Source organism: Anastrepha obliqua, chromosome 6 (genome assembly GCF_027943255.1).
Source record: "Anastrepha obliqua isolate idAnaObli1 chromosome 6, idAnaObli1_1.0, whole genome shotgun sequence".
NCBI classification, from domain to species: Eukaryota; Metazoa; Arthropoda; class Insecta; order Diptera; family Tephritidae; genus Anastrepha; species Anastrepha obliqua.
In genome coordinates, this window is record NC_072897.1 from 73,540,927 (window position 1) to 73,554,660 (window position 13,734).

At 36.9% G+C, this 13,734-nt stretch overlaps 3 non-coding genes and 1 pseudogene across 3 annotated transcripts; all 4 read right to left on the bottom strand.

The window, feature by feature from the left end:
- Positions 1-373: 373 nt before the first annotated feature.
- Positions 374-499, bottom strand: LOC129251031 (U2 spliceosomal RNA; annotated as a pseudogene).
- Positions 500-1,232: 733 nt separating this feature from the next.
- LOC129250895 (U2 spliceosomal RNA) lies at positions 1,233-1,429 on the bottom strand. The gene has a single exon (XR_008582836.1). It is a non-coding gene; the product is annotated as a U2 spliceosomal RNA (small nuclear RNA).
- A 234-nt stretch (positions 1,430-1,663) lies between these two features.
- LOC129250921 (U2 spliceosomal RNA) lies at positions 1,664-1,859 on the bottom strand. Its single transcript, XR_008582853.1, has one exon. It is a non-coding gene; the product is annotated as a U2 spliceosomal RNA (small nuclear RNA).
- A 236-nt stretch (positions 1,860-2,095) lies between these two features.
- LOC129250887 (U2 spliceosomal RNA) lies at positions 2,096-2,291 on the bottom strand. The gene has a single exon (XR_008582833.1). It is a non-coding gene; the product is annotated as a U2 spliceosomal RNA (small nuclear RNA).
- Between the last annotated feature and the right edge of the window lie 11,443 nt (positions 2,292-13,734).

A 13,734-nucleotide genomic window follows, 5' to 3' on the forward strand; every position in this document is an offset into this window, starting at 1 on the left:
TACCAGTCTAACGGTTAGACTCGATAGAAGTGAAACCTTCCGTAAAACAAACTGAGAGAGAATACGACGAAAGCAGCATTAGGAGCGGGATAATTATAGGTTCATTATATTATTGCTATAAAGTTCATATTTTATTTTCTTCATTTTATCATTATTCATCCTCAATGTTTTCAATTTCAACAAATGTACGAGTGGCTTATGATAGATAAAATATGATACAAATGCTTTGGTTTCGATGTTGTCAAAAAAAATACCCAAACGGACCGAAGAAACAGATTTACAAATTTCTTCCATTTTCGTCTACTTGTATTCATATAAAAATTTATGTCTCTTCCCACCAAAGTTAAACGTATTTGTATATTTCTTCTTGTATTTATTGAAAGCCGAAATCACGGCGGTACTGCAATACCGGGCCAACCCGTGGCAGAGGTGGAGCAAGCTCCTAAAACACTCCGCCCATTTGATCACTTTGATCTTAGCCATAAGGCCGAGAAGCGATAACCATACACAACCAACAAACTACCTTGTCATTACATTTTCTAATAAACCTTTTGAGAATTACACGCTCACAAAAATTAATGTACGAAATATTTATACCGATTCACTTAAACACGGCGAGCTGTTTGATTTCATGTTCGTGCCTGTGTATGTGCATTTGTGCGTTCATATCGCCACAGTGCATGACTACCAGCCTTGGCTGAGCACAGTAAGAAAATGTATTCGAGCGTATATATGTATGTATGTACGTTAGTGTGTTTGTACGATTGTGCTCTGCGCTCAGCTTTGTGTCGATTTTACTGTGCGCTGCGCAGGTTAGGGTATTCTTGCAGAATTTAAAGATGATTCACACACTGTCGACCGACTGGGTACAGTTGTCACAAGTGATGATATTTATAATTTTTATATGAAAAATCAAGGCGAATCTTTTGGAGGTGGTATCAATAACACAGCTGATTTGTTATTTTTTTCTTCCGCCGTGTACATTTGGATGTCAACATAAAATTGAATTACGAAACGTTTTACTTAGCTTAGTGTATGAATTCACCTTGGAAAAAATTCAATTTTCTTCTATAATCAATTTTAATAAAAAAAAACTGTTTTCAATAAATAATCAGAAATGTCCTGCAATGCAAATTAAAAAAAAAAATTCCATTTTCGTCTACTTGTATTCATATAAAAATTTATGTCTCTTCCCACCAAAGCTAAATGTATTAGTATATTTCTTCTTGTATTTATTCAAGGCCGAAATCCCAGCGGTACTGCAATACCGCGCCAACCCGTGGCAGAGGTGGAGAGCAAGCCCCTAAAACACTCCGCCCATTTCCAAAAATCAGTTTAACATTTGTTGTCCTCCGATGGAGGATCTATCAGATGTTAAGCTGATAAAAACAGATACCACACTACTTAGTCAATAGATTTTCTAATAAACCTTTTGAGAATTACACGCTCACAAAAATTAATGTACGAAATATTTATACCGATTCACTTAAACTGACTTTCAGTATCTAAGCCAAAAAACTGTTTTCAATAAATAATCAGAAATGTCCTACAATGCAAATTTCAAAAAAAAAAAAAAAATTCCATTTTCGTCTACTTGTATTCATATAAAAATGTATGTCTCTTCCCACCAAAGCTAAATGTATTAGTATATTTCTTCTTGTATTTATTCAAGGCCGAAATCACGGCGGTACTGCAATACCGGGCCAACCCGTGGCAGAGGTGGAGAGCAAGCCCCTAAAACACTCCGCCCATTTCCAAAAATCAGTTTAACATTTGTTGTCCTCCGATGGAGGATCTAACAGATGTTAAGCTGATAAAAACAGATACCACACTACCTAGTCAATAGATTTTCTAATAAACCTTTTGAGAATTACACGCTCACAAAAATTAATGTACGAAATATTTATACCGATTCACTTAAACTGACTTTCAGTATCTAAACCAAAAAAACTGTTTTCAATAAATAATCAGAAATGTCCTACAATGCAAATTTCAAAAAAAAAAAAAAAATTCCATTTTCGTCTACTTGTATTCATATAAAAATTTATGCCTCTTCCCACCAAAGCTAAATGTATTAGTATATTTCTTCTTGTATTTATTCAAGGCCGAAATCACGGCGGTACTGCAATACCGGGCCAACCCGTGGCAGAGGTGGAGAGCAAGTCCCTAAAACACTCCGCCCATTTCCAAAAATCAGTTTAACATTTGTTGTCCTCCGATGGAGGATCTATCAGATGTTAAGCTGATAAGAACAGATACCACACTACCTAGTCAATAGATTTTCTAATAAACCTTTTGAGAATTACACGCTCACAAAAATTATTTATATCAACATATAATATTTATATCAACATATAATATAACGCTTCGTAACTAAATAACTTTCAGGCCAGCGACGACAGCATGGCGCGGTAGCCGAGCGACTAGCAATGTGAGCTTCCGATCCAAAATCCTTGGTTCAAATCACAAGAAAAAATAAAAGTTATTTTTATTTAGTTCGTCGCTACGTTTATATCAACATATATATTATATTGGCAGAGGTGCACGCGTATAAGGTATTCAGTCTCAAAATAAGCGTGTGAACATGTAAATGAAAAGTATTGTAAAATAATGAAGGGATTCAATAAACCAGGGAAGCTGTGTTGCCATCAATTTTTGCCTTTTATTTAGCAATCCAGTGATCAAACTCAGAGGAATTATTGCCAGACATTTTGTAATAAAAACATGAAAAATTCGTAACAATTGATGTCAAAAGTGCGATTGTTGAATAAAGTCCCACGGAACAGGATCGTAGAAATGTCAAAGCTGAGTGAAGTTAAGATTCAGCAACTTAAGAAGGAGTTGGATTAGCGTGGGTTGCAAATTTTTGTAAACAAAGCAGAATTACAAACACAGCTATGCGAGGATATGGAGGCAGAGGGCAACAATCTGTGCGGATATGTGTTCCAGCTAGAAGCTGAGGAATCATCGACCAAAATGGATCATCATCAGGTACAGACATGAATGTTATAATTACTGCAATATCCCGAATGGCGTCGCAAATGTCATCGCAGATACCGCAAATGTCAACCGAATAGACAGTAGTTGGGACTTCAACCAATAGTCCCAAAGTAAAAGCCCATTGTCGGCACTGTACCATCTCCTATATTTAAGTTCCAGTTCGAAACAACAGCAACAACAAATCAATGGAGCAGAGCAGACAAATGGGGTAACTATGAGTGTCTGATGGCAGCAATAAAGATGCGTTACGGGCGTGTACACAGGCAGCAAATATTCCAGATGGACCTGAAGAATCGCTGACAGAGGACAAATGATACTTTACAGGAATACGCTTCGTAGCCAAGAGGGTCGCTTTTTCGTTTCACTTTTCCTCAAATCACTCCCAACGACTCTAAAGAAGTTTTCACTTCAAAAATATTGCGTCGTTCGCCCTCCCTATCAGAAAAAAGTTGAAGCGCACCTATTGAATAACCCTATATATATATACATACATATATATATATATATACATACATATATACCTACTTGCCTTCTAAACTTCCTACAAAATAATTGTATTCATATATTCACGTTCATACATTCATGCTTATATGCGCGAGCACAGCGCTCCCTTCTTGATTCCGTGTACTTTTGTCTTTCACCAGTCGATATTCCTAATATTGTACTTACAAAAACACAATACTTTGATAGACGCAAAAGCAACAGCAAGCGCAACGAGATGGTCGCTTTGACACCACACATTCTAAAATGTTCTAGAACACAACAAAACCACATACCTCACATGCGCATGTCGCCCAAAGCTAAAATCTAAGCCTAGCGACTACAAAAACAAAATACATTCGTAGACGCAGTCGCAGCGGCCATGATTCTATCAGCGACTGCGCTGAACAATTTAGAAGAAAAACAAAAAGTTCATTCATAAGTTAGAGCTCATATTTCAATTTCATTCATAAAACGAGCCGCCCATATGCCAATTTTCGCGACCGTTCGAAAATAGTCAATATTGGAATATTTCGCGTGGAATTATTTGCCAATATTTGATAAATCTTAAATTTTTGTCATGTCGAGTGGCCGCGGCTCCGTATGTATGTATGCACCCTTATATGTATGTAAATATGTCTTCTAACTGTGCGACAGTCGAGAGTTAATGCGACTTCCAGCGAATCACACATTGCTGTCCGCAAAGCCGCAAGTATGTACCCTATGATCAAAAAGTACCGGGAATGTTTAAATAAAACATAACAGAGTTAAATTTCAGGCAAATTTCTATTATCTCCTTCAAAATATGACCCGTCCGAAGCAACACACATGTGCCAACGTTTAACCCAGTCTTCCAAACACCCCCGGCAGACCGACATGGCCTTCAGTTCCTTCGTCGTATTCTCTGTGATCAGTGCGATGGCGCGTTACCATCATGCAAAATCCAAGAATGGTTTGCTCATATTTTCGGCCGTTTGCAACATACAGCATCTCTCAAAGGCTTCAAAACGGATAAATAATATTCTTTATTGACTGTCTGGCCCAATGGAAGGTACTCATGGTGGACTATGCCTTGGCAATCGAAGAAAACAGTCAACATCACCTTCCCGGTTCTTTTTGCTCATATGGGATATGTCCCATCTTTTCACTGACGGACAAGAAGACGGTCGAAGTTGTTGTTTTTTATATGCATACATTTTGCGTTCGTTGAAGGTTTGTATATATTTATATACATATGCGTGTATGCGCGTTTGGCTTTCTGGATGCATCCATGGATATTAGAATATTTTCTCATCAATATGTGTATGTAAGTAGTTCAGATTTGACTGAAGACATTAAATACATACATACATATATGAATGCATATTCATATGCATTGCCTTTATGGCTGTTTTACATATAAATCAATTCAAAAGAAGTATGAATAATTTTATATAGAAAATAAATTTATAAAAAACAGGTATTAGAAAAGCTGAATACACTATTTTAAATCAATTCTAATTAAATCAAATATAAAAAATGAAATAAAAATATCGAACAAAGAGAAGTACCTAAGGGACTTGAACCTGAGTCAAATATGGGACAATGTACTGCATATACGACACGTCTTTCACGATTGCACTAAACTATAATTACTAATGAAGTTTTCTAAATCACTAATTTATTCGATTCGCAGTTTTATATGCACATATTCTGCGTTAGTTGAAAGTTTGTATGCGTAATTATATGCATATGTATGGGATATTAGAATGATATTTTCTCATCAATATAATTTGGATTTGATGAAAGAGATTAAAGACATACATATGTACATATTTTCTGTTTTGATTGGTTTATATAAAAATCAGGTCATATCCAATATGAACTATTTTATACCGAAAAGAAATTTCCATTTATGAAATACAAAATAAACAGTATTTTAAAGAAATTTTAATTAAAATAAACTCAAAAATTTTACCAAACTTTCCTGGTTTGAATTGTAAAAAAAAAATGTGCAAGAAAAAAAATATGACTTCAGGACTTGAACCTGAATTAAACACGTGCCAAAAAACAAAACGAATAATTCCGCCGACTTTTCCTTCTGCACCACAAATTAACTGCCACGCGGCCTTCTTAATCGCAAATTTATTCGCTTCGCTGTGGGCATGAAATAAGTCGATTTCCTTAGTAGTGTGCCGAAAAATCTTATGAAATTCCTTAGTAGTTTGGTAAACGCAGAAAAAATCTGAATTCCTGTCCTAGCGTGGTAAGTAAATATAGAAACCCTCCACTTGCGTGGTAAATATCTGCAATCCCCTACTAGTGAGGAAAGTTGAATTTGAAAATTCCTTAATATGAATCTACGAATTAGTACTCGAAAAAAGCTCATTTAACATTTGCTCCTTCTCATTGCATTAACATTCTCTGCTTGTACTTAGTGATTAAAAGCATGAGTTTTGTTCTAAAAGGGCTCAAACTTAAAACATAGCCTGCGCCCTTTGTGTTATCCCACTGATCGTGTTAGGACACAGTCCTGATACCATTACCACCACATCATCAGCATACGCCCACACTAGGCACACAGAGGCACCTCCCAATCGGGCTCTTGGAGTGTGGCTTTGACGACTTGTGCAAAATGGGGCCTGGCGTTGTCGTGAAGGAGTATGGTTTGATGTCGATCAAGTCTTTTCAGTCGAATAGCCTCATTCACGTGGTGTAGCTGGGCAATGTAGAGCTGCTTGTTACCCGTGGTATTCTTTTCGAACATTTCTCAGTGCACCATGTCCTCCCAGACCCACCAAACACATAATATGATTTTTTTTGGATGAAGATCTGGCTTGACTCTCAGCTTTAGTGTATCTCCCACTCCTTTCTTTGCTTCATATTGATGTATAGGCACCATTTCTCATCTCTCTCGATACAAAAAGCGCTGTTTATGACTTTGTCTTGCTCGATAGCGGGCGAGATACTGAGTAATTTGAAGGCGACTTTCTTTGTTTTTTTTTTTTTGTTGAGGTCGTGAAGCACCCAGGCTCCCAATCAAATGGTGAAAGAACTGAAAATATCTGACCGTAGCATCCGCCGTATACTAAAAAATGAGCTCAAAGTCAAGCCTTACAAGATCCAAAAGGCGCATAATCTCATACCAAAGCAGCAACAAGCTAGACTTGAGAGAGTGAAAGAGTTGCTTCGCTTGGCCGAAAGCGGTCAATTTCCGAACATTGTTTTTTCTGATAATAAATATTTTCAAATGGAGCAATTCATATAAGAATTTGAGTCATCAATTGACCACCAGGAGGTAGGATCCGCATGGTTTGGGCCACTGTAACCGCAAATGGGTGCTCTCCAACCGTTTTCATCAAGCCTGGCGTGAAGGTAAATACGAAATATCATCGGGAAAGTGTTCTGGAGCTTGCTTTGAAGTCGTGGGCAAACAAACATTTCGGTGGCAGACCATGAATGTTTCAGTAGGGCTCGGCATCGTCTCATAAAGTCGAATGAACCGTGATTGGCTAAAAAATAACGTTCGGAACTTCCCAAGATTCACACAATGGCTCTCAAATTCATCAGGCGCGAATCCCAGAGCAAGGTCCGAACAAAAAGTTTGCCCAGTCTCGAGACGTTGAAAAAAGTCATTGTCCTCGAGTAAGCCAAAATGCCTGCAAATCATATTCGCTCAGCTTGCGATTCATTTCTAGCCCGTCTCAAGGCCATAATCAAGGCAAAAGGTGGTCATATCGAGCAAAAGTAAATTGATTCTTAATTTTATATTACTTTCTCAGATGTTTTACTTTTAATAAGTAAATAATAAAATAAATAATAAAAGTAATTTTCCATACTATATGTAAGGCCTTTTTAATTGGTTCCACTTCGAGTGCCTGACCCTGTAATTGTTTTTTGTATGTGCGTTTGTTTTTCTACGTTCCCATGAGAACGCTGATATTTCGTATGCACGTACATACATACATACATGCCTATTTATAAGGACGTAAATGCGAAATGGTGAAATTTATGAAATTTGTTTAAATATGAACCAGAAGAACTTGGAATAAAGAGACTGATAATTGATAAATGTGTTTTATATACAACTAGCTGGTTTACTCGTAAACGGAAAGAGTAAATCCGCAATATAAACAGTGGGCAAAAATGAATGAATTTTGATAAAAATTGTTTCCTTAATGAGTTAGACTACACTGAATTCTTGATATTCGGGTTTATTTACTTGGTTTATCATGGCTTTTTTTATTATTTTCGATGAAATCAAGTCTAAAATGAAGGTTAAAAATGATTTTTTGTTAAGTATTTTAACAATTCAAATACGTCTATAATTCGGACAATAAAATATTTTATTCGTGCCCGCAATAATATAAGTAATAATATAAGTATGCTACAGTCTCCCTGCTTGCCGCTTTTATTTGGTCGGGCAGGCTTCTTCAAAGGCTGGAGAGGATTGGGGTGTTCATCTTTGTTAGTGCCCTTATATAATGTGAGAGAGGACACATGATATGTACCTAACGACATGTTAAGGTTTTCCCGGGATGCAATCTCGTACGAGGTTGGACCATCTCTTTTGGGCACGAATTTTCCTGTTATGCCCCGTGCTGCTTGACTCAGAGTGTGCGTTGTCACCAGTACTTCAGTATCAATATCGAAATTATATATATAGTTTGGAGACGTCTGTGTTTATCAACGAAAGTTTTGTTTTTGTTTTGAAGACACTGGTCAATTTCTTTTGCTAACTTTAAATTCTCAGTGATGTTTCGAATATAAGGCGAAATTTGAGGAATAAAATTTTCGCTCTCTACTATTGCCCGAACATCGTGTTGTACCATGATGCAAAGAATAATGAGATGGCGCCCATCGTGGTCCCGTTACTTTGCGCTCATTGACATTTTTCTAGCCTATTCTAATTAAAAGTAATGTTTATATAATAATTTTGTAAAATATACATTTTTTAATAATTATTTAAATAATTCACTCAGTTTTATTTAGCTTTACTTTTTTTTAACATCTGGTGGCATTGCCCGCGATTTCCGGTGTTGTTGGTGTTCTTCTGCTTTCGGCAGTCAAATCTCTCTCTCGCTACTGCAGAGTTGCCTAGCTTTGGATATAAAAACGCACTAAATGCCCATTTAAAGAAAATAAAACACGAAATTTTTATTGTGTTACTTAAAGAACTTTGTATGCGTGACAAATTGTCTATAGAATGTGCGTTTTTTTTAAATAAATGTGTTATGCTTATGTATAATTTAATTTATGAGTTTTTTTGTTAAGCGAGACTCTTTTATTAAGGGAACGACTTTTTTGCTATATTTGAGGTTATGTAACTAGATAAGGTTTTTTTTTGTAAAAATGTCAGTATGGTTTCTTTAGTATTTTCTGGTATTTTGTTGCTTATTTTTACTATGAATACACCTCTTGATGCTCTATGTCTCACTAATGATTAATGACCGGAAGAAACGATTACACCTCTATGGTTTTAATTCGCATTCAATAAATTAAAAGGCTTTTTAAAATGTGTAAAAAGGTTTTCAATCTTAAGAAGAGTTGAGAGAGGGGCATTTAATATTTTTGCATAGCCTTAAATGGAGCCAAAAATTAAATTTGCACTTTCAAATTATCAAATTTTATAGGAGTAAAAAAAATTTCATTAGCACTAAAATCTTAACGGGTGATCAATTAAGAGGAGTTTTTTTCATTTGCGTTTTTTTTACAGATCGCGCGCGAGTTGTGGCAAACTGTCATAGTGGATTTGTTGAACAGCGTTTGGCATTTCATCATGGAAAGACTCACACCGCAACAACGTCTACAAATTGTTCAACTGTATTATGAAAATCAGCGTTCTGTGACAAATGTTTTTCGTGCGCTTAGACCGCATTATGGTCAACATAATCGGCCTGCCTTAAACACTATTCGACATACCATCAACAAATTTGAATCCGAATATTCATTGGTGGATAATTCTCGATCGAATAGACCACGTCCAGCAAGAAGCATTGAGAATATAGCGGCAGTAGCAGAGAGTGTACGTGAAAATCGCGATGAATCGATTCGGCACCGTTCTCAGCAACTTGGACTGTCGTATGAAACAACTTGGTCAATTTTACGGAAGGATCTTCATTTGAAAGCATACAAAATACAGCTCGTACAATAACTAAAGCCAAATGACCTTCCTGAACGTCACCGTTTTGCTGATTGGGCTCTTGAAAAGATTGAAGAAGATCCGCTGTTTTCGAGCAAAATTTTGTTCAGCGATGAGGCGCATTTCTGGCTCAATGGTTACGTCAATAAGCAAAATTGCCGTATTTGGGATGAAGAGCAACCAGAACAGGAGCAACCAGAGCTACCTTTACACACAGAAAAAACAACGGTCTGGTGTAGTTTATGGGCTGGTGGAATCATCGGTCCATATTTTTTCAAAAATGATGATGGCCGCAACGTAACTGTGAATGGTGCTCGCTACCGTACCATGATATCGGACTTTTTGCTACCTGAAATTGAATCTAATGATCTCTACGACATTTGGTTTCAACAAGACGGAGCCACTTGCCATACAGCTCGTGAAACAATGACTTTATTGAGAAGTCATTTCGGAGAGCAGCTGATTTCACGTTTAGGACCTGTGAGTTGGCCACCAAGATCTTGTGATATCACACCTTTGGACTTTTTTCTTTGGGGATTCGTGAAGTCCAAGGTCTATGCTGATAAACCAGCTACGATTGAAGCTCTGGAAGCCAACATTACGCGTGTTATTCACGACATACCAGTCGAAATGCTCGAACGAGTGATTGAAAATTGGACCTTCAGAATGGACCACCTTAAGCGTAGTTGCGGCCAACATTTGAATGAAGTCATATTCAAAAAGTAAATGTCAAAGAATGTCCTTTCAAATGATAAATAAAGGCTTTGAACATAAGTTACATTTTTGTTTTTTTTTAACTATTGAAAAAAGCACCTCATGATTGATCACCCGTTATAATAATACAGTTTTTTTTTAACCTAAAGTTTCGCTAGCCTTAAATTAAAAACAAAAAGAAACAAACACCAAACTTAAAAATTGTCGCATTTTCGGTATAAAAAAGCACTAAATTTATTGCGAAGAGCAAATGGTTGGCAATACTGCACAACTCAGCAAACGTGACGTCACGTACGCTCTGATGGGCGCAATCTTGTTTCTATCATTCTTGGTGTTGTACATCGTCGATAGGTCGCATTTCTCGTCGAAAAGTGAGATACGCTGGAGTAAAACTCGTACTTTGGAATTTGGCGCTGTTCATTGCAAATCTACTGCTTCGGTTGAAAGGCGGCTCGTGTATTCGATGGGATGCTTATCTTTCCCCTCCCCCTGGAGTAAAACTGCATCTAACACATGTGCACTGGCGTCAATTTTGTGCTTTGCATATGCAGTCGGTTCGTCGATTTGCCAATCGCTTCTGCGTGATTATGAAGTACGCTGTCGAGCTGTTTTTTCTGCTCCTGATTCAAATCCTTACCATCAGTTGATTTTATATTTTTAAGTCTATGGAATAAAGCCTCGTAAAATCGTTGTCATCATAGTTTGCGATATTATTATATTAGACCATTAAATAGTGACGGCTGTAGCTTTCTGTCTGAAGTTACAGCATCGGCTGGCAAAGCATCTTTAAATATTGCTTGTATTGAGTGTGATGAATAGTTATTATTTGGAATTTCTGGGTCATAAGACTCGAACTCGGATATGTTAATTTTCGGTCTATCTATTACTCCCTCAGGCTCTTCTTCTGACCTTCGTTTCGGTCGCGTGTTCGACACTTTTACAGTCTCTATCAGATTCAGCTTAAGAGGCAAAGGAGGTGCAAAATCAAAATGCTTCATGGCATCGCTCTCGAAATACCAATATTTCTGGCCCATATTAAGCACTATACCAGCCGATTCGCTACAATTGTACATTGTGAAGTCTACAATATATATGTATGTGCATATGTATATGTATGTGTTCTACATAAATGCATATACATATTTTTGGCTTAATATTTTGTACTTTAGATGTTGTGATGAATCGCACAGATTAGGTGCCACCTACGAGTATCGTGATTTTAAATCGTTGAATGTTAATTCTCTGTATTCAGACATAGGTTTTATAAATTCGAATCAATATTGGTTTCTTAGTACTGTTGATAATAAACTTGACTTCCTCAACCGTAACTTAACCTCGTTATTTAACATGCATGTTCCGCTTCGTTCTGTAAATGTTTTAAATAGTTCATGTCCTTGGTACAACTCGAAAGTTCGAGCTGCCATTAGAAAACGCAACAAGTTTTATTCTAAGTGCAGAAAAAACTTGACGTATACTTCTTAGCGCCGGTACAAGGAAATCCGAAATAAAACCACTGCAATAATACAAGAAGCAAAATGTTGGTACAGTTACTCAAAACTTGATCCGTCACTTCCAAAAAGAGAACTGTGGCGCAACCTAAAAAAATTTAAAATTCATGGCAAGGAAATACCGAATGTGAGATTGACCTTAATGAACTTAATGACTATTTTATTAGTGTTGGTAAGAAAGCAAATTTTTTTTCTATTTTAAAAGATTTCTCATCTCGTGCTACTCTAAAAGACCAATTTCTACTTATGACACCTAGTGAGGTAGATGTCCGGAAAGCTCTATCCAAAATAAAGTCTAATGCCGTAGGCGATGATGGAGTCTCGCTAAAATTCGTCCGTATAGTCATCTAATATATAAAAGGGCCCCTTATGGGTAATAAACCATTGCCTGACTAGTACATGTTTTCCCAGTCGCAAAAAATACAAATGCTATTTATGCTGGTGAGTATAGACCTATCAACATACTGCCCACATTTTCCAAAGTTTGCGAAATTTGATGGGCACTCAAATTTCATCATTTGTACAGGGCAATTGTTTACTCTCTCCACTACAATCTGGCTTCAAACAATGTCACAGTTACACGACAGCAATGGTTAAAATACTGGACGATATTAGAATTAGTTTTGACAACGGGGACTTAATCTACTTTGTTTACTTGTTTTTTTCTAAAGCATTTGACTCAGTGGATCACAAATTGTTATGTTTGAATTTTAAACACTATTTCGGCTTCAAAGACAATGCGGTGAAGCTCATGACCAGCTACCTTGGTGGCAGCACGCAGAAGGTTAAGACCAGAATTTTAACATCTCAGCCTAGATATGTACACACTGGTGTTCTGCAAGGATCTATCCTTGGTCCACTTCTATCTTCAATGATGTCTTTTTGTCAATGATGTTTTTTACGGTATGTGAATGTCCATGTGTATGCTGATGAGAGTTGAAGATTTAAGTTTTAAAAGAAACAGTGATTTGTCTGCTATTTCTGTTTGGGCTAATGATAACTCTTTATGTTTGAACGCGTCAAAGTTATATGTCTTACCTATATGTAATAGTGTGGTGTATGTTGACAATATCCCTCAGTTGTGGATAGATACTACTTCCCTTACCTTTACGGATAAGGTAAAAAATTTTGTGGTTTATTCTTAACATAAAACTCACATGTGCTGACGATATAAATAGGGTTGTGGGAAACATTTATGCTACATTGCGTAAGCTGAGAGTTTCTGCAACATTCACGCCACAGAAAATGAAGCGCAAATTAGTTCTCCAGCTAATTATGCCTCTCATTACCTACTCTGAGGTGGTATACAGCTCACTTGACTCCACATCCTGCCACAAACTTGGTAATGGTAATGGTAATGCTATTGGGTTATGCTAAGGCCTTTATGCACTGCCACCAGATTGATCTATTGTGCGTCTCTAATTACTTAATTATAATTATTTAGTATACCGAGCAATCGAACCAGCCCCTTAGGAGGGAGCAATTGTAGGTCTTCCTCCTGTAGTAAGTGCGAGCCCAGAATTCTGCGTCTCCTGTGACCTAATGCCTCACAGTTAGTGACTAAGTGTTCCATAGACTCCTCTTCATCGCAGCAGAACCTGCATAATTTTGTACTAGATAATCCTATTGTGTTAAAGTGCTTATTACAGGCAAAGTGACCTGTAAGTGCTCTATAGAGTAATCTGACGCCCTTTTTATCTAGGGTTATATAAGATTTTGCTCTGTTGGCATTGTAGTTCAAAAACTTTTTGGAGTGATTAAGGCCGCTTGTGCCGCTCCAGTGTTCCCTGATTTTAGTTTGAATACATTTTTTGGTTTCCTGTTTTATATTAATGTGAAAGCCGAAAAATGGGGTTGGTCCAATAAATAGCTCTTTTGCCCCTTTTTTGGCATAAAAGTCTGCCTTCTCGT